Genomic DNA, 17,861 nt, shown 5'->3' with positions numbered 1-17,861 from the left:
GACCGCCTGGAGCAGCTGAAGGCCGTGAGTCTCCCGCCCGGGAGCCCGAGAGCTGGGGGCTTCCCTGCGCTCCCGGGCCTAGGCCTGCCCTCCCCACGCCCCCGCCCCGTCCCGCACCTTCCCCTCCCCTGCCGCGTCGTGTGCCCGCTGATCCGGCGCTGGGCAGCGATTTCCCGGACGCCGCCGATCCTCCCGCCCCTCGAGCTGGGCAGCCTCCAGAGCTGGGACCCGTGGAGGGTACTTGGGCCCAGCGGGGCTCACCTTGAGGTCAGGGGTCACCTCCCCAGCACCTGTTCACTGCCGCTTGGCCCCATTCGCGGGACCGGCCTCCTCTTCCTTGTTTTCGGGGGAGAGGGTGAGCTGCAGGCCTCATCGCCCCTTCCCTAGGGGAGCACCTCAGAGCTCCATGGTGACCTCCGGAGCTGTGGGCCGGTCACTCCTCGCCCCCGCCCCATCTTTTGCTGCAGCCTGTGGTCGGGGCAAAGGATCAGAAGCCCTGCTGCATAAAAGCTGTTAAGTCTCTGGCTACTTGCTGCTTGAGTCTCTGTTTTCTTATCTGTCAGAAAGGCATGCTCATACTTTGGGAATTCATTAGGAGGGTCAGATGACATAAATAATGGAACTTGATAAAGAGAAGGGCTAAAGCCTGGGTGTTTGAGCCAGATACTCATTGACACATTCAGTGAATAATTATCATGTTTCATGGGGCAGGCCTAGTGCTAAGCCTTGGGGATTCAGTTACACAGGCTCTATCCTAGTGGAATTTAGAATCCAGCCCTTGATATTCAGAGTGTAGTCCATCTCCTTGAGAACCTGCTAGAAGAGCAGCCGCGTAGACCTCAGTCTATCCCTACAGAATCAGAAACCAATTATTCACGAATGTCCCCAGGTGATTCACAAGCACATTAAAGTCTGGGAACCGCTGCACTGAATTAGAATGAGGATTTCCTCCTGGCTTCTCTGTTTACTGACTGTACCTTAAACTTCCAGCCAAAGTTTTGTCACCTATAAAAATGGGCAATTGTAAGGACTAAAAGTAGCAGAGCATGCTTTTGATGGTGCATGGCACATGAGGCTTATGCTAATGACTGTAGGTGCTGTTGGGAAAATATAGGTGTCAGGGCTTGTCAGGATGATGCTGCAGTTGTTTTCCTTGTCTGTTGCTTGCATGAGACCTTCATGACCTTTTCACCCTCTTTGGGTAGCAGGACTCCTGAGGAGGGGAGGTACCTGGGGAAGTGAGTGAAGGGACAGTGGTCTGTTGTGGGCATGGCCTCCCTGCCTCCTGCCTGCATGTAGTCATCTGAGCTTCAAAGCATTCAGGTTACTGATGGGGAAGAATTTATTGCCCCTGTTTTCATAGGTGAGACTGGAGCTCCCTGGGGTAGGAGGGATGCCCCAGGTCACAGAGCCGGTCAGGTCACCAGCTGGAACCCAGACTCCTGAAGCTCTCCTCAGTGCTCTGTCCCTTGAAGCATGCTGGCTGGGAGGCAGAAAGGAAAGAGGAGCACGGTTTTGAAGTGTCGGTTTTGAAGTGTCAGCACACCCAGCAATCATAAAAAAGTGCAAAACCACGCTGCCCACCAAGCTGGCTCCCTTCCATTCCTTAGGAAATCCACTTCCAGGGGAAGAGACTCCTTGGCCCCTTTCAGTAGTTCATTGCCAACCATGATCAGAGAGTCCTTAACTGAGCTTTGAATTCCAAGAACAAGTTCAATTGGCCAAGGAACATGAGCAGGTCTCTTCACCTCTCCGTGCCTCCCGGTTACCCTCTGTAACATGGAGCTAATGATAGGTTTCCTCCCTTTGCGTGTTGCGGACGTGGTGAAAGTGAGACTGGAGACTGTTATTATGGAAGCATTGTTCTGAGATCACAGGGTGGCTGCAGCAGCATTTCAGAGCGGTCTGATGCATGGCGGTGCGGGTCAAGGCCAGGTGCAGCTTCCAAGGCTTCTCATGACTGTTTTCCTTCATGTCACTTGATTTCTTTTGTAAAACAAGGAATTTGGTTGCTCTTTGAAGCCTTTCGGTTTCCGTGAAGACCCTTAAGGTTTCTGTAGATGTTGGTGTCCAGCTCCTCTAAACTCCCCCCAGCTCCGCCCCCAGGGATCAATTCACTCCAGCAAGATACACACTGTCTTAGTTTAATTCTTGTTATCAATGAGAAGCATTGGGTAACCTGTGCAAAGTGAATTTCACATAGAGCGGCCTGTGCAACCTCTTTCTGTGGTCATCTTTCTAAACCCTAGGGGAGGGGAGGTGGCAATTAACTGCCTTCAGATAGCTGGAGGGCTGTCATGTGCTTGAGATTAGCCTTGATCTGTGTCAATACAAGCAGAACATGTGAGGCTGACTGTAGAAATGTGGACTCTGGAAAGCTGAGCTGCCTGAGGATGTCCCCTGCAGCTCAGGAGGGAGGCAAAAGCTTGTGTGATGTTGAATGGTTTAGGAATCTGAGCCTCTTTTTGAGGGAGGGGAGGTGTACTCGGAGATTTGAGGCCTCTACCATCCCTGAGAGTGTGTGGTTCTAAAAAACGTTTCATTGTCTGTGAGCCTCCCCGAAGGCTTTGAAGTCCCTAGGGACTGTGGCCTCAGAGTTGCGCCTGTGAAGTGGGTTTTCATTTTCCCATAGGGTCATCATGAGGGTGAAATGAGTTAATCTGTGACAATCACCCACCACAGTTAATGTGAGGTCCCCTATCTCCGCCTATCAGAGTAGTGGCCACAATGAAGGACATACCTTCCTGAGGCTGTGGTCACAAGACCTGTACTCACCTGGTCTCTTGCACTGCTCTTCCTGGTAGGCTCTCTCAGAGAACAGACTTGCCAGGAATGTACAGTGGCTACACCCAGCCCAACTCACGAGATGATTCTTCCTGATTTCTCAGTAGCTGAACTTTGAATCTGCTGAGTCCAGACAGTTCCTGGTCCAATGATCTTTCTCCTGGCCCTCTTCATGAAACAGGCATGTACTGAATACCTACTGTGTGCAGGGCTCTGCAGTAGATGTTGGAGTGTAGTGGTGATAAACACATCACCTTCTTGGCCCTTAGGAAGTTCATGGTCAGGAAGGGAGACACTGAAGAAATAGATGCTATGCTATCTATCATCCTTGTGGTAGAAGCCACCCTAAGGAAACCCTGTTGGCTGGCCTCTGGGAGGTGAGTGTGGGAGTTGGAGGGTTTCCAAAAGAAATACTAGAGCTCAAGTCCCTCTTCAAGTTCAGTATGATCTTTTCAGGTAATAAAGAATCTCTTGCGTGGTGGCTCAGTCCTGTAATCCCAGCACTTTGGGAGGTTGAGGTGAAAGGATTGCCTGAGCTCGGGGGTGCGAGACCGGTCTGGGCAATTTGGTAAGACCTCATCTCTGCAATAAATCAAAAAGTTGGCTGGGCGTGGTGGCGCAAGCCTGTAGTTCCAGCTACTTGGAAGGCTGAGGCAGAAGGATCACCTGAGCCCAGCAGGTTGAGGCTGCGGTGACTGTGAGCATGCCACTGCACTCCAGCTTGGGCAGCAGAGTGAGACTCCAACTCAAAAAAAAAAAAAAAGCAAAGATCCCAGATTTTCTCAGTCACTTTCATTGGTGAGTGCTTCATATATAAAACTATCAAGAATGTACAGAAAGTTTGGGGACATCGACAGACATAAATCATGCATGTATGGGACCCACAGACCACCACTATCAGTGTCTTTTTACCTCTGTGTGCCTCGTATCTTGCTCGGCATCATGTTAGGTCAAATTATTATACAGAGTCCCAGTATGAAAGGATCAGTGAATGCATAGAGAATACAAAGAAATGTATTATGTGAAAAGAGGACCAAAATTAATCAAAGGTAGACAATGTTAATGGAGAAGAGAGTGATGTCTGGAATAGAGGCTGAGGGCTTTGGACCCCATTGGAGACTGATCTCCTGAGGACTAGAAATGACTTGGAGGTACTGACCCCTCCACGACTAACACAGTAGGGACACACTAAGAAATTAACCACCTGAGGCTCTAAAGGCTGGACTTGCTTTTTTTTGTTTTTTTTTTTTTGAGCTGGGGGTCTCACTCTGTTACCCAGGCTGAAGTGCAGTGGCAGGATCAGGGCTCGCCATAGCCTCGACCTCCTGGGCTCAAGTGATCCTTCCACCTCAGCCTCCTGAGTAGCTGGGACTACGGGTGTGCATCACCACACCCAGCAAACATTTTTATTTTTTTATTTTTTGAGTTGGAGATCTCACTCTGTTGCCCAGGCTGATGTGCAGTGGCAGGATCAGGGCTCACCATAGCCTCAACCTCCTGGGCTCAGATGATCCTTTCACCTCAGCTCCTGAGTAACTGGGACTATAGGTGTGCACCAACACACCCAGCAAACATTTTGATTTTTTTTTTTTTTTGTAGATATGTGGTCCTGGTATGTTGCAGGCTGGCAGACATACTCTTTACTCTCTGTTCTGTCTTGTGTCTTGCTTCTTCCTAAAAGGCTGTTCTTGACCTCCTTCCCCACTGGAAGTTCCAGGATCTCTGTGAGATCAGAGTTCTTCAGAATACTGATATAGTAGAACCCCACCAGAAATATGGAGCTGCACTCCCATTCAAAGTTTAATTCATTAGTAACTAGTTACTGAGCCCCTCCTGTGTGCCTGGTGTGCCAAGATCCTAACCGGGTCTTGACATACCGATGTGCTCCTTCACTGAGATTCTGTCCTGTTGTGATAAGGTTTCTTACTAGGCAGGATGCTTCTGCCCCTCTTCTCTGTACCTGGGAGGATTCCTCCTCTGGGAGAGCGGTTATGCTGTGAGCAGACGGAAGCTGAGATGAGAGTGTTGGGGATTGAGGAGGGATTACTGTCCCATCAGCCAGAGGCCAGAAAATGCTTGGATGAGAGAGGGGATTAGTTTTATTTTTATTCCTGTGAGTGTGGGAGAGGTTGGGGGACTGGCAGGAGCTGAGGGAGAGGCTTGTTCTTGTTATTCCTTTTTCCTTCCAGGGCTCCCTCCCCAGCCTTTGTTAAAGTTTCTGCTCATCCTCCAAAACTCACTCTTTTCAGGTAGCACTCTCTAACAGCAGTCTAGAACGCCCTTCTCCATTCCCATAGCTTGTATGGGCTGTGCAGTTGTCTTCTGTTAAGCCTAAACCAGTGGGGTTTTTAGGACCGTGGTGTGGGTTTGGACCCACCTTCCATGTGTTCTTTAGGTTCTCTTGTCGTTACAGTCGTTGATTCTAGTATTTGTCACCAAGTCAATTACAATGATACTGATCCTTTATTGAGCAGTTACTTACTGTTGGACAGGACTTGTACTAGGTGCGTCTCAGACCTTGTCTCTAATCCTCTCAACCCTTCAAGGCAAAGTGGTGCCTCACTCTGTCGCCCAGACTGGAGTGCAGTGGCACACTCGTGACCACCGTAGTCTCAACCTGCTGGACTCAGGCCATTCTTCTGCCTCAGCCTTCCAACCATGCCTGGAACTGTAGGCATGGGCTACTACACTCGGCTAATTTTTTGATTTATTGTGGAGATGAGGTCTCACCAAGTTGCCCGGGCTTGTCTCCAACCTCCGGACTTAGGCAATCCTCTCACCTCAGCCTCCCAAAGTGCTGGGATTACAGGTTTGAACCACCGTGCCCAGCCCTGAGTCTCATTTTATAGGTGAGGGCATTGAGGCTCAGTTTTTCATTTTTTTGTTTTTTCTTGTCACTAATTAATGGAAGTCACAAAGACTGAGACTTGACTGAAATCCCTATCTGGGAAGTGTTGGGCTCAGGAGTTGAACATGTTTGTCTTGCTTCTTCCTGTCACTCTACACTGTATTCGATCATCTTTCCAACTATAGCGTATGCCCTTTAGTGTAGTAGCGGGTCATGACATTCCTCCGTGCCCCCACTGCGTGAAAGGCATGTTTTAAACATTTGGCTGTGGGCTGATCAACAACGACTTGGTCCTTATGCATCCCTTCTTCATTATTATGATGTACTTTTCTGGCTTCATTCTCTGGGTTGGTGAAACTTTACCTGCCTGAAGTGAAACATTGACTCAGGGAACCCACGAATTTGCTAATGAAGCCAGAGGTCACTGGTTCATCCCCAGGCACAGAATTCCAAGGCTCCTAGCTACACCTAAACCCCCAACCCTAGGTGACATGAAGGGTTGTCCCTGTTTAGAAAGATAAGAAAAAGATATGGCCACAGTGTAAACCCAGCCACCTCATTTCCCCCTTGGCATTTCACTTCCGTCTTGGTTTCAGTGTCATTGCTGTAGGGAAGCTTCTCAGGATGACAGCTTTGACCATGCCTTCCCTGTGACCTCTACAGACTTTATTTTTGTTGATAGATGAAAAATAGTGTCATGGAATTGCGGTTTCAGAAACTGCCTGTCCTGTTAGGTCCTGTGCTCAGAGAGAGCACAGACCACACATGCCTCATTCTCTCTCACATTTTCCTTCCCATCCCAAAGTCTAGAAAGCTGTAGACCAAGCCATCCAGTGGATGAATGGGGTATTCTCTAAAAGTGTTTAGCCCGATTGTATAGTCCCTGAGGAGCCTTCTCTCCAACTTCCTTTGTGTTCCGACCCCTCTGCTGTTCCCTCCCACCCCATCTCTCTTAGGTCTGACTGCTTTCTGGCATTGGACTGTTTCCATGGCAACCTTCCCCAGTCTCCCTCTGGAGACAGAGAAGTTCACCCCCACCTAAGGGATTAGTGGAGCGTATACTGTCTGGGTATGTTCAGCTGTCTGGGTCAGGGCAGCTGGGCATGGCATCAGGATTTGTTTGGGGTTTTCTTTTTCAATTAACTTTTATTTTAGACTACTTTTAGATTTACAAAAAGTTAAAAGACAGTACAGAGAGTTCCAGTCTGCCCCTTACCTGTTTCCCTCGTTGTTCCCATCTTACATTACAGTATATACTTATCAAAACGAAGAAAACAATGCTGGTACATTACCATTCACTAAACTCTTGACTTTATTTGGATTTCACTGGTTATTCCACTAATGCCCTCTTTCTGGAATCCAACCCAGGACACCACATTGCATTCAGCAGTCCTGTATCTGTGGCTTCCTCTGACCTGGAACAGTTTCTCAGCCTCTGGTGACCTTGTCTTTGGGGTTCAAGTATCTGGTTTTTTTGTGTGTGTGTGCCCTGGAAGCACATTTCCTGTGGCCAGTGTTGTGTGCTGAAGCTGGGGTGGGGGTGGGGTAGCTGTTAAGAGGCATCACTCCAGATGGCTGAGGACAGAGGCTCTGCAGCCAGCTGCCCAGGTGCCCCTCCTGGCTCAGGTACCCACTGTTTGCAGGACCTTGGGCAGATGACATGACATCTTTATGCTTTCATTTTGTCGTAAGATGGGGAGGCTCTCTGCAAAATGGATGTAGGGATCTAAATGCCATGGTGAGTAGAAAACACATGATTTAAAAGGATCCTCAGCACATGTCCAGCGAGTGTCCCATGAATATTAGCTGGTGTCATTATTATTTAAGTATTCCAGAAGGACTATGAGGGGGAGGGAGCTTGTGGGACAGAGGCTGAATGAAAGGGTTGAGGAGAAGGCTGAGGTTGAAGCAACTTGTTAGTTCCTTCCTTTCTCCTCTGTGTGTCCTTGAGACCTGAATGCCTGGACGGGAGGGAGGAGGAGGGAGAGGAAGTCAGAGTGAGGAAGAAGACTAGGCGAGTGGAGGAAGGACCTGAGGGGATCCTGAGCTCTCCAGGAGGAAGAGGACCTTTGAATCTCCTTGAAAGGCTCCTGGGATGAGAGAGAAAGCAGGAGGAAGGTGTGATCTCACCCCAGTGTCTTCCTGTTGGTTACCTTTGGGTAAATCCACTCAGTCTTCAAAATGTTCCTCAGCAATCACCTCTGTAAACATTCCCTAGTAAGCTTTCATCGTCTTGAGGCTCGACCTTGAATTCAGACAAAGTTAGGCACTCTGTCTTCTCCTGGGTGTATAATTCCTTGTGCTAAGTGCTGTCATCACATGTCTTGTGATGTTTTAAGGACCTGTGTGCCTGTCTGTCTCCTCTCTGAGACAGTGAAATTCTGGAGAGCAAGGGATGTTGAGTTTGGTGCATATTTTCTGTGTCTGGACTATTACTTGGCAGATACTGTTATTCAGTGGGTGAATAAATCTATTACTCTGCATGGGTCCTTGTAATGAGCAAGAGAATATTGCCAATGTGATGGTTGGTGATAAGACCCTGAGATCCCTCTCTGAGTTAATGTAGCATTGAACATTAGATTAGACCACACAGGGTTCCAATCATAGCTTTGTTCCTTGTTCATTAACTGTGTGATTCTGTGTGAATTAACTTTTATAACTATAGATTCCTGGTGATTTTTCACTGCTTCTGTAGACCCAATACAGGTCTTTTTTTTTTTTGAGTCTGTGTCTCACTCTGTCATCCAAGCTGCCGTGCAATGACATGATCACAGCTCACTGCAGCCTCAAATTCCTGGGCTCAAGCAATCCTTCTGCCTCAGCCTCCTGAGCAGCTGGGGCTACAGGCATGTATCATTATGTCTGGCTAATTTTTTAATTTTTTGGTAGAGATGAGGTCTTGCTATGTTGCCTAGGCTGGTCTCCAGCTCCTGGGCTCAAGCAGATCTCCCACCTTGGCCTCCCAAAGTGCTGGGACTACAGGCGTGAGCCACCATGCCCAGCCATTGGTCTTTGAGAAGCAAAAGCAGGTAGGAATTAATCTGGCATGTGGGGATGGCATTTTGATGATTTTTATATCCAGTAAATACAGTGGAAGTTCTTTTGAAATGCACATAGAAGATAAAGAAATACTGACTGTGTATTAAGACACAAATAAAATGTCAAATTCCACAGACTATAAGTCATATAGGTCATATTCCCTGACAATGATATAATTAGAAATTAGCAGTGCAGCAGTAGTACTACACAGGCTTACCCAATTTGGAAATTTAAAAACACCTTTCTAAATAACTCTTAGGTTAAAAATAAATCCAAGCAGAAATGACAGAATATTTGGAAATGAAGGATCATGAGAGTAGTAGTATCAAAATCTGAGAACATGTAGCTGAAGCAGAATTCAGAGGGAGCTCTATTTACTGAAAAGCATATAGCAGGCCGGGCATGGTGGCTCATGCCTATAATTTCAGCACTTTGGGAGTTTCAGGCAGGAGAATCACTTGAGCCCAGGAGTTTAAGACCAACCTAGGCAATGTAGCAAGACCTCGTCTCTACAAGAAATCAAAAAATTAGCTGAACATGGTGACATGGGCCTGTAGTCCCAGCTACTTGGGAGGCTGAGGCAGGAGGATTGCCTTAGCCCAGGATTTTGAGACTGTGGTGAGCCACAGTGGTGTCACTGTACTCCAGCCTGGGTGACAGAGTGAGACCCCAACTCAAAAAAAAAAAAGTACATAGTAGAAAAATAACATTGAAAATACGTGAAGTAAATGTCAGTGACTTTGTGAAACTCCCTCTACTTGAGACACCTGCTGTCACCTTCTGAGAACTAGTATTAGGGTTGTATCTTCAACTGAAACTCTTTTTAGAGAAAACTAGGCCTGATCTTCTAAGGCACAGTTTGGGTCATTTAATATGTATCCAGGATTCTTCTAAACATTTCACATATAACTGAAACAATAACAACAATTCTGTGAGCAGATTATTCTTGTTGTGTTACAGATGAGGAAACCAAGGCACATAGAGGTTAAATAACTTGCTTAAGACCTCACAGCTACTAAGTGGCAGAGCCAGGTTTTCAACCCAGGCAGTCAGATGTATCTCTGTGTCTCTACATGCATGCACAATCATAGGATTGCACACATGCACACTGTATATACATGCACATTCATCTGCACTGGTATCGTTTTCTTTCTTGCATAGTGATTAATCCAACTTAGTTGTATAGATGTTGTAGCATCCCCTGAAATACACGAGGGCGTACCACTGAGCCAGAGTGGGGAGGGCGCCTGCAGGTAGCACGGCAGCAGGTAAGAGCAGGGCCCCTGAGCCCCCACAGAGCTGCTTGCGAGTCTAATGATGCTGTGTGTTAGCTGAGGCACTTGGGATTACTTATTTAACCCAACAAGCAGTCGTCTCATCTGTAAGCAGGAAAAGTACGATTTTTCCCTCAAAGGATTGATGTGAGAACTAAATAATAACATTTGAAACCACGGAAGTGCCTGCAACAAAACACACACATATGTATCTTCTATTATTGTGAGGGCAGAATGGGTGAAGTAGGGTCCTCAGGGACTTGGGCGCTTGTCCAGTTGCTCACTGACTCACTTGGGCTAACTGAGAATGAGTTTATTCCTTAGTGTCATATTTCAAATGGGGCTAATTGTTGCCTCAAATTGTTCTGCTAGAGCAGCATCCTTAGCATAAAAGCATGAGGCTCACCAGGGTGTTCTTGTACAGTGATTTCCTCTCCATTCATCTGAAAAGCATGTTGGGGAAGACGCAGTTCTGTGAAAGGGGGAAGTTTCTCTGGGAGAGTTTCACTGGAAGAGAAAACACAGCTCTTTTTTTTTTTTTTTTTTTGAGTCAGAGTCTCACACTGTCGTCCAGGCTGGAGTGCAGTGGCACAGTCAAGGCTCACAGCAACCTTGACCTCCTGCTGATCCTTCTGTCTTAGCCTCCTGAGTAGCTGGGACAAGTGTGTGACACCACACCCAGCTAACTTTTTTGTAGAGATGAGGTCTTGCTGTGTTGTCTGGGCTGGTCTCTAACTTCTGGGCTCAAGTGATCCTTCTACCTCAGCCTTCCAAAATGCTGGGATTACAGGTGTGAACCACCATACCTAGCCCAAAAACAGCTTAACGGGCAGAACTGAGCACTGGAGAAGGGTCATCTGACCTTTTAAATAGGGAACAGAGAGTACCAGTGCCTACTGAGAGCTGACACTCTGGGACTGGAAAAACCAGATCCTGGGCAGTGTGGGCAGGGGCGTGTGGGGGTTTGAAACCCTTGTAGGTGGCAGTGTTTGTCTTTGGAAGCCCTCAGACCTTCATCCTAGAGGGAGACAGTTGGGGGAAGCAGGCAGCAAGGACAAGAAAAACCAGGTGTCGTCGTGTCATTGGCTCTTTGGATCAAAGAAATTGGGAGAAAATCTGGGTTTATAGAGAAGAGTCTGTGTCTCTGAAGCAAAAAACTGTTTAATTGTGGAGAAGAGGAGGTCCTAGAATTTGTGTTCATCTACCTGTGCCAAGAGGGCTCCTGCCCCGCCAGTCCACAACCCTTCAATGCCCCGCTGTGGGACGTTAAGGACCAGCTATATCCCTTCCCTTCTGCTGGTGTTTCTTTTACCCAGAAACTCTTTCCTGGAGGCTCTGGGTCTTCCTACCTTGTCCTGGGACCCTCTTGTCCACCTGTTCCAGGGAGAGAGTCAGAGGCCTGGTGAACCACGTGTTCCCCATTGGGATGACTTCCTGTTTCTTTCTTTTTTTTTTGAGTTGGAGTCTCACTCAGTCACCCAGACTGGAGTGCAGTGGCCGCTCCCGGCTACTGCAGCCTCGACCTGCTGGGGGTCTGGCGATCCTTCCGCCTCAGCCTTCCAAGTAGCTGGAACTACAGGCGTGCGCTACCACGCCCGGCTGATTTTTTGATTTATTGTAGAGATGAGGTCTCGCCAAGTTGTCCAGGTGGGTCTCAAACCCACAGGCTCAGGCAATCCACTCGCCTCAGCCTCCCAAAGGTGCGGGATTACAGGCTGAGCCACCGAGCCCGGCTGACTTCCTGTTTCTTCCTCCATGTCTTTCTTGCTGCCCTGATTTGTAAAAATTCTCAGGGAAATACTGATGGTTTAAATTTACATTGCAGCCATGTTTTCATTTGGAAAGGAAGGAGGGACACTCTTCTCTTTTTCTTTTCTGGGAAGGCATCCATTCTACTTCAGTGATTTGCGGCTTGCTTGCTTGCTTTCTGTCTTTTTCTACAACAGGACTCTTTCTTAAAATGAAGTCTTATCTCCATCCCTGGTGTATAAACCAGCTAAAAGTGAAGCTCGGCAGGTGGAAGAGGGGGTGAGGCCCAGGACCCTCTTCTCATGCAGCTCCCTCCTCCCTCAATACCCTGAGTGGTTTCTGAGGCACATGTGAGGTGTCCTGGGTCCCACAAAGCCGCACTGGAAAGCTAAGCTCCTTACTTGGTGAGAAAACCAAGGCTTAACGGTGACAAGTGCTATCCCCAGGACCCACGGCTCCACTCCCCCAACCCAGGGTGCCTTCTGCAGGACCTGCTGCCCTCCTGGGCCCCTGATTGCTCTGAGCAGGGGGCGGAGCTTTAAGAAGGGCTTAGGACAGAGGGTCAGAGCTTGAGCCCTGGCTCTGCAAATCAGTAGCTGGGAAACCTTGGATAATTTATGGCATCTCTGACCTGCATGTTCTCAACCACAAACACTAGATGGGATTCGTTGACGAGGTGTACATAAAGCAGCTAGAGGGTTGCGGCCACCTGGTCCCTCACAGGGGTTCTGTAGGTGGCAAATATCTTCACTAATTATATGAGCTAATAGAGAGAGACCCGTGGTCAGACAGACTAAGGATGATGAAAAGGCCATTGAAAAAGAGGCAGTGAGCACTGAGTGAGGGTAATTACGGCAAAGTTGCTTGTGATTGAGTGCTGGGTACCTAAACTCCTTTCTCTCTGTGCAGAGAGGAAGCCATAGCCCTGCCTGCCCTTTCTGAATTTGGGGACACATTTGAGGGGTGGGGTGAGGAGGAGATAGATCTCAGGTCATGGCTCAGTGTTGCCTAAGTCATTGGTGATATCTCCCATCTCCTGGGGTGAGAGGCATCTGGAGACTGGGGAGGGGAGGAAGTGGGTGGCAGCTGGGCTTAGCGGTTCTCACATACGTTTTTATTGTGGCTCATCTTGCAGCCGCTGTAACGTTCCTCTTACCACAGACCTTGATTCTTTGATAAAGAGGGACAAGCCCTCTTCTCAGCTAAGCTCAGTCATGGGAGCTGAAGATAAAGGGCATCATGTGCTTTCCTTGGCCTTGGGGTCCTGATGCCACATCGTCTGGAAAAGTACCCCTGTGTCAGGAGAGAAGGGACCTTTGCCCTGGGATCTGGAGGGAAGCCTGATGGTAGTTCCAGTTTCATGTAACTCCAGGATAACACATGATGGTGGCCTCTTCCTTGAATTTTCTCATCTGAACTAAGCTTGGTTGTTGCTGTTGTTGTTTTATATTTGGAAGCAGTGTGTTGCAGTGCGATGAACTCTGCATGGGAAGGCAGAAATCCAGAAACCTGGGTTCTCTTCCTATCTGTGTCAGGAGCTCATGATTTGGTTTCTCCATCTCTAAGTGAGGGGATTTGATGGTAAAGCCTTGAAGGTTGCATTCAGCCCTACAAGTCTTCTATCTTTATCCCTCTTTTCTTCTTTAAAAACCCTTTGATCCAGGTTAAAGCTCTAGAGAAGTCGACTTTGCTGGATCTTGTATATGGCTACTGTATTGAGTTCTTACTATGTGCTGTATGTTGCATAAGGGACTTTATCCTATTATTTAATGCCCACAACAGCCCTAGAAGACAGTATGTATATATATATATGTATATATATATATGTGTGTATATATATATATGTATATGTATATATATATATATGTATATGTATATATATATTTTTTTTAATAGAGGGAGAGGGCAGGGAAGGGGTGGGGGACTGTGGATTTTACAGGGATTCTCTCCATTGCTGTAAAACTCTGCAGTAAATTTTGGCAGTGCTGGTAGGCACACAGCTTCATTGGATGTGACGGGCAGATTTGGTGCCCTGGAGCTACTAAGACTTACAAGATACCATTTTTTATCTCAAGTTGCTTAAGGTTGAGCATGGAAGTAGAGATAGCAACTCATAAAACTATTCGATAAAAATGAAGTGGGGCAAATTTTGTGGGGGACATGGGACCTGATCTGGGCCTCGGGTTGAATTTGGGTAGCGGAAGCGAGTGGGAGACATGTCAGTTATACACACATTGGGGTGGTGAGGAATGTGGGGACATAGTGCTGACAGACAACCTGGGAGCCGAAATAGGTGGGATGTGTGCAGGAGACAGTGAGGAGATCAGGTTTACAGAGCAGAAGGTGCTTGGTGGAGAGCAGTGGGGATATGGGGAAAGGCAGAAATGCAGCCGGCTTCCAAAGGGTTATGACAGACAGGCTGAGGACTTTTCACGGTAGGCCATAGGGACACCCCATATTGGAAAGCAGGGACATCGTGGGATTGGAGCGGAGAGAGCATGGCCGTAGGGACCAGACAGGAGGCTCTTGCAGTGGTGTGAGACCTGCCGCTCAAGCAATGCCCAGCAACACGCCATGATTCCTGCTGTGCAGATGAGGGCATTGAGACCCCAGAGGGGTCAGAGCCCCTCTTTAAGGCTCATTGAGTGGCATGTGGTGCAGCCAGTTACAGGACCCTGGTCGTCATGATGCCGTTGACCTGTCTTACTGATGTAGCCTTGAGCGTGAGAACTCCTTGTGGACAGGGAAGAGGACGATGACAACTCACAGGGGACTCTGTCCTCTTAGACCCACATTTTTACATTGGGGCGATGGGGAAACTGACTTTTGTTAGGCACTGGACTGTGTCTGGTATTGTGCATGAAGCTTTCTATATGTGGTCTCTTTCAGTCCTCATAGCAGTCATAAGATATGTGGGGGTATTACTATTTACAGGTAAGAAACTCAGGTACAGGCCTGTTTGAGGTCTCACAGCCAGTAATTGGTAACACCAGGTTTTGGACCTAGGTTTCTCTTTGCCCAGTTCATACATTCTCTCCCTGAAGGTGGACCAGGGTGCCAAGAGGTGACCATCTGGGGCATGGGGGATCCCTGTACAAATTCTAGGAGTCTTAAGAACTCACATCATGATGGTAAGCTAGCTGCCTGCCTCCCCTGCTATAGGACACGGTTGTTCCCAGCATCTGCAAACTTCCCTTAATCTGCCCCATGGTGGTAGCCTCTTCCCACTGCCTCGGCATGTGTGCTTGTGTGAAGACTGAACTGATGTCCTGTGGGAGTGTGTGTGTAGGGGTATGTGAGTGTGATGGTATGTGGATGTGTGCATGACCGTATGTTGGTGTGGGTGTGTGTGGGTGGGTGGGTGTATGTGTGTGTACATATATACTTGGGTGCATATGCACACACTTATCTAACAGATACATAGGGTAATGCTGAATGTCCAGGAGTTTATAGTCAGTGGGGAAAAATAGGTGTGTAAAGGGATGAATGGTAAAAAATTTAGGCAAAGTGTAGTGGGAGTTTAGGGAGGTTTTAACTTTTGAATGGGGCAGACATGTGTCCGGTCAGGTGCACATAGGTTGTCCAACCAAAGTTTTAAAGGCTAAATAAAATTTAGCCAGCTGGGCAAATACCTTTCAGGAAGACGCCCTTGTGTGACTGTATTGTGATACAGAAGAATGGTGTGTCCAAGAAATGCAGGGCATTCCAAGGAGGTGCTTGCTTGGCCTAGAAAGTGCATCATAGAGGGAGAAGTGTGGGCAGCCTAATCTTTTTTTTTTTTTTTTTGAGTTGGAGTCTCACTCTGTCACCCAGACTGGAGTGCAGTGACTGCTCCCAGCCACCGCAGCCTCGACTTGCTGGGTTCCAGCGATCCTTCCGCCTCAGCCTTCCAAGTAGCCGGAGTTACAGGCGTGCGCTACCACACCCAGCTGATTTTTTGATTTTTTGTAGAGATGAGATCTCGCTGCCCAGGCGGGTCTCGAACCCGCAGGCTCAGGCAATCCACTCACCTCAGCCTCCCAAAGGCGCGGGATTACAGGCTGAGCCACCAAGCCCGGCTGGCAGCCTGATCTTAAAGAGCCCCATGGACTCTGGTAGGCATTGGGATTGTAAATCTCAGGAGGTAAACTGTCTTTGAATGACTTTAGGTGGCAGAGGGACACGATCAGTTCTGTTTTGGGAAGATGATCGTAGAGGTGGAAGCAGTGCTCTCAAGTTCATCTCCCTTGAATCTGGCTATCAAGCTAGGGATGCTGATTGTCACAGACCAGCCTAAGAATGAGATGCTGGGGGAATCAGTCAGGAGACTCCCCAGGTGGGAGTCAGTGGCTCATGCCTACAGTCCCAGCATTTTGGGAGGCTGAGAATCGCTCGAGGCCAGGAGTTCGAGTCCAACCTGGGCAACATAGCAAGCCCTCATCTCTACACACACACACACACACACACACTCACACAAAATTGGCTGAACATGGCAGTCCCAACTACTCAGGAGGCTGAGGCCAAAGGATCGCCCAGGATGTTAAGGCTACCGTGAGCCATAATTGTACCACTGCACTCCAGCCTGGGCAACAGAGACTCTAACTCAACAGAGAGAGAGAGACAGACAGAGACAGAGACTGACTCCCCAGATAGTTGGAGAACCCAAATATTCATGGAAATTCCCAGTTATTCCTTCTGCTATGGATTCAGGGAGAATGGTAGTGGGTGGAAAAACGAGGCCGCTGGTGGCTTTCATTACCCGAGGGGTTCTGAGTGTTTGAGAATGATGTGATGGCATAAAGGACTAGAGGCCACTGCCGGTTTTGAAGGGTGTGCAGGGGCTTTATCCCCTCCCCTGCTCCAGCTCCACCCTCCACACCTGGTTCCCTCTCTGTGTGCTTAAGACTCAGCAGAGTGCAGTGCAGCAGCTGTCTGGGGAGAACATTTGGGAAGAATGTAGAACAGCTCAGGCCCCTCGTGCTGCGTGGGAGTGGGATCACTTCCTTTTTGAATGAGATTGAGAAAGCGTGGCCCCCAGAGGTTGCCAGGGGCCAGGGAGAGTTTCCTTTTCCTTATAAACAGGAGCTTCAGACAGGGAGCAGCTCAGTGGTTTCCTTTGTAATAGGTGGTTTCTGAAAACAGGAAAATGTTTTCTCTTACTGCGAGGATTTGAAGCTTGTGCCTTGGAGGAATTGTGTCTAGACCCTGTTTGAACCTTGTGGAGGAGGAATTAGGAACATTGGCTTCAGATCCGCAAGATGGATTAGAATCTGGGCCGGACTTTGTGGCTCAGCTCGTCATCCCAGCAATTTGGGAGGCCGAAGCAAGTGGATTGCCTGAGCCCGTAAGTTCGAGACTAGCCCGGCAACCTGGTGAGACCTCGTCTCTACAATAAATCAAAAATTAGCTGGGCATGGTAGTATGCGCCTGTAGTCCTGGCTACGTGGAAGACTGAGACAGAAGGATCTCCGGAGCCCAGCAGGTCAACACTGGGGTGGCCGTGAGTGTGCCACTGCTCTCCAGCCTGGGTGACAGAGTGAAACTTCAACTCAAAAAAAAAAAAGTTATTTAAACAGGCTGGGCTCGGTGGCTCAGCCTATAATCCCAGCACTTTGGGAGGGTGAGGCAAGTGGATTGCCTGTCCATGGGACCAGCCCGGGCACCTTGGCAAGACCTTGTCTCTACAATAAATGAAAATTAACCAGGTGTGGCAGCACACACTTGTAGTTCCGGCTACTTGGAAGGCTGAGGTGGAAGGACTGCCGGATTACCAGCAAGTCGATGCTGGTGTGGCTACGAACATGCCACTGCATTCCAGCCTAGGCAGCAGAGTGACACTCCAACTCAAAATAAATAAATAAACACATAAAAATAAAAAATAGAGTCTATCTGTCCCCAAGTTTTAGCATTGTGATTTTGGCCAAGCTACTTAACCTAAATCCCAGCACTTTGGGAAACCAAGACTGGAGGATTGCTTGAGGCCAGGAGTTTGAGACCAGAAGATGGGTCAGGATGCTTTGTGATTTGGCCAAGTTACTTAACCTCCCTGGGTTTCCTAGGTTTTAATTTCCTCCGAGTGAGTTAGACTAATGTCACTACTACCGCCATCACCAGTAACAGCCACAAAACCTAGTATTTATTGAGTACTAGACACAGCATGTAACAGATAAAGCCCAACAAGGTTAGTA

At 48.3% G+C, this 17,861-nt stretch overlaps 1 protein-coding gene across 3 annotated transcripts in view; it reads left to right on the top strand.

Annotated features, from left to right (window-relative positions):
- The first annotated feature begins 6 nt into the window (after positions 1-6).
- STX3 (syntaxin 3) overlaps positions 7-17,861 on the top strand; it is a 46,829-nt gene continuing 28,974 nt past the window's right edge. For all 3 annotated transcript variants that reach the window (XM_008070711.2, XM_021718888.1, XM_021718887.1), the window contains exon 1: positions 7-24. The gene's annotated coding sequence lies outside the window, so the exon portion shown is untranslated. The remainder of the gene's footprint in view (positions 25-17,861) is intronic.

The sequence above is a fragment of the Carlito syrichta genome, unplaced genomic scaffold (genome assembly GCF_000164805.1).
Source record: "Carlito syrichta isolate Samal-C Ts95f unplaced genomic scaffold, Tarsius_syrichta-2.0.1 Scaffold313944, whole genome shotgun sequence".
In the NCBI taxonomy this organism is placed as follows: domain Eukaryota; kingdom Metazoa; phylum Chordata; class Mammalia; order Primates; family Tarsiidae; genus Carlito; species Carlito syrichta.
The sequence above is the reverse complement of the archived record's forward strand: the minus strand, read 5'-3'. Positions and strand labels throughout refer to the sequence as shown.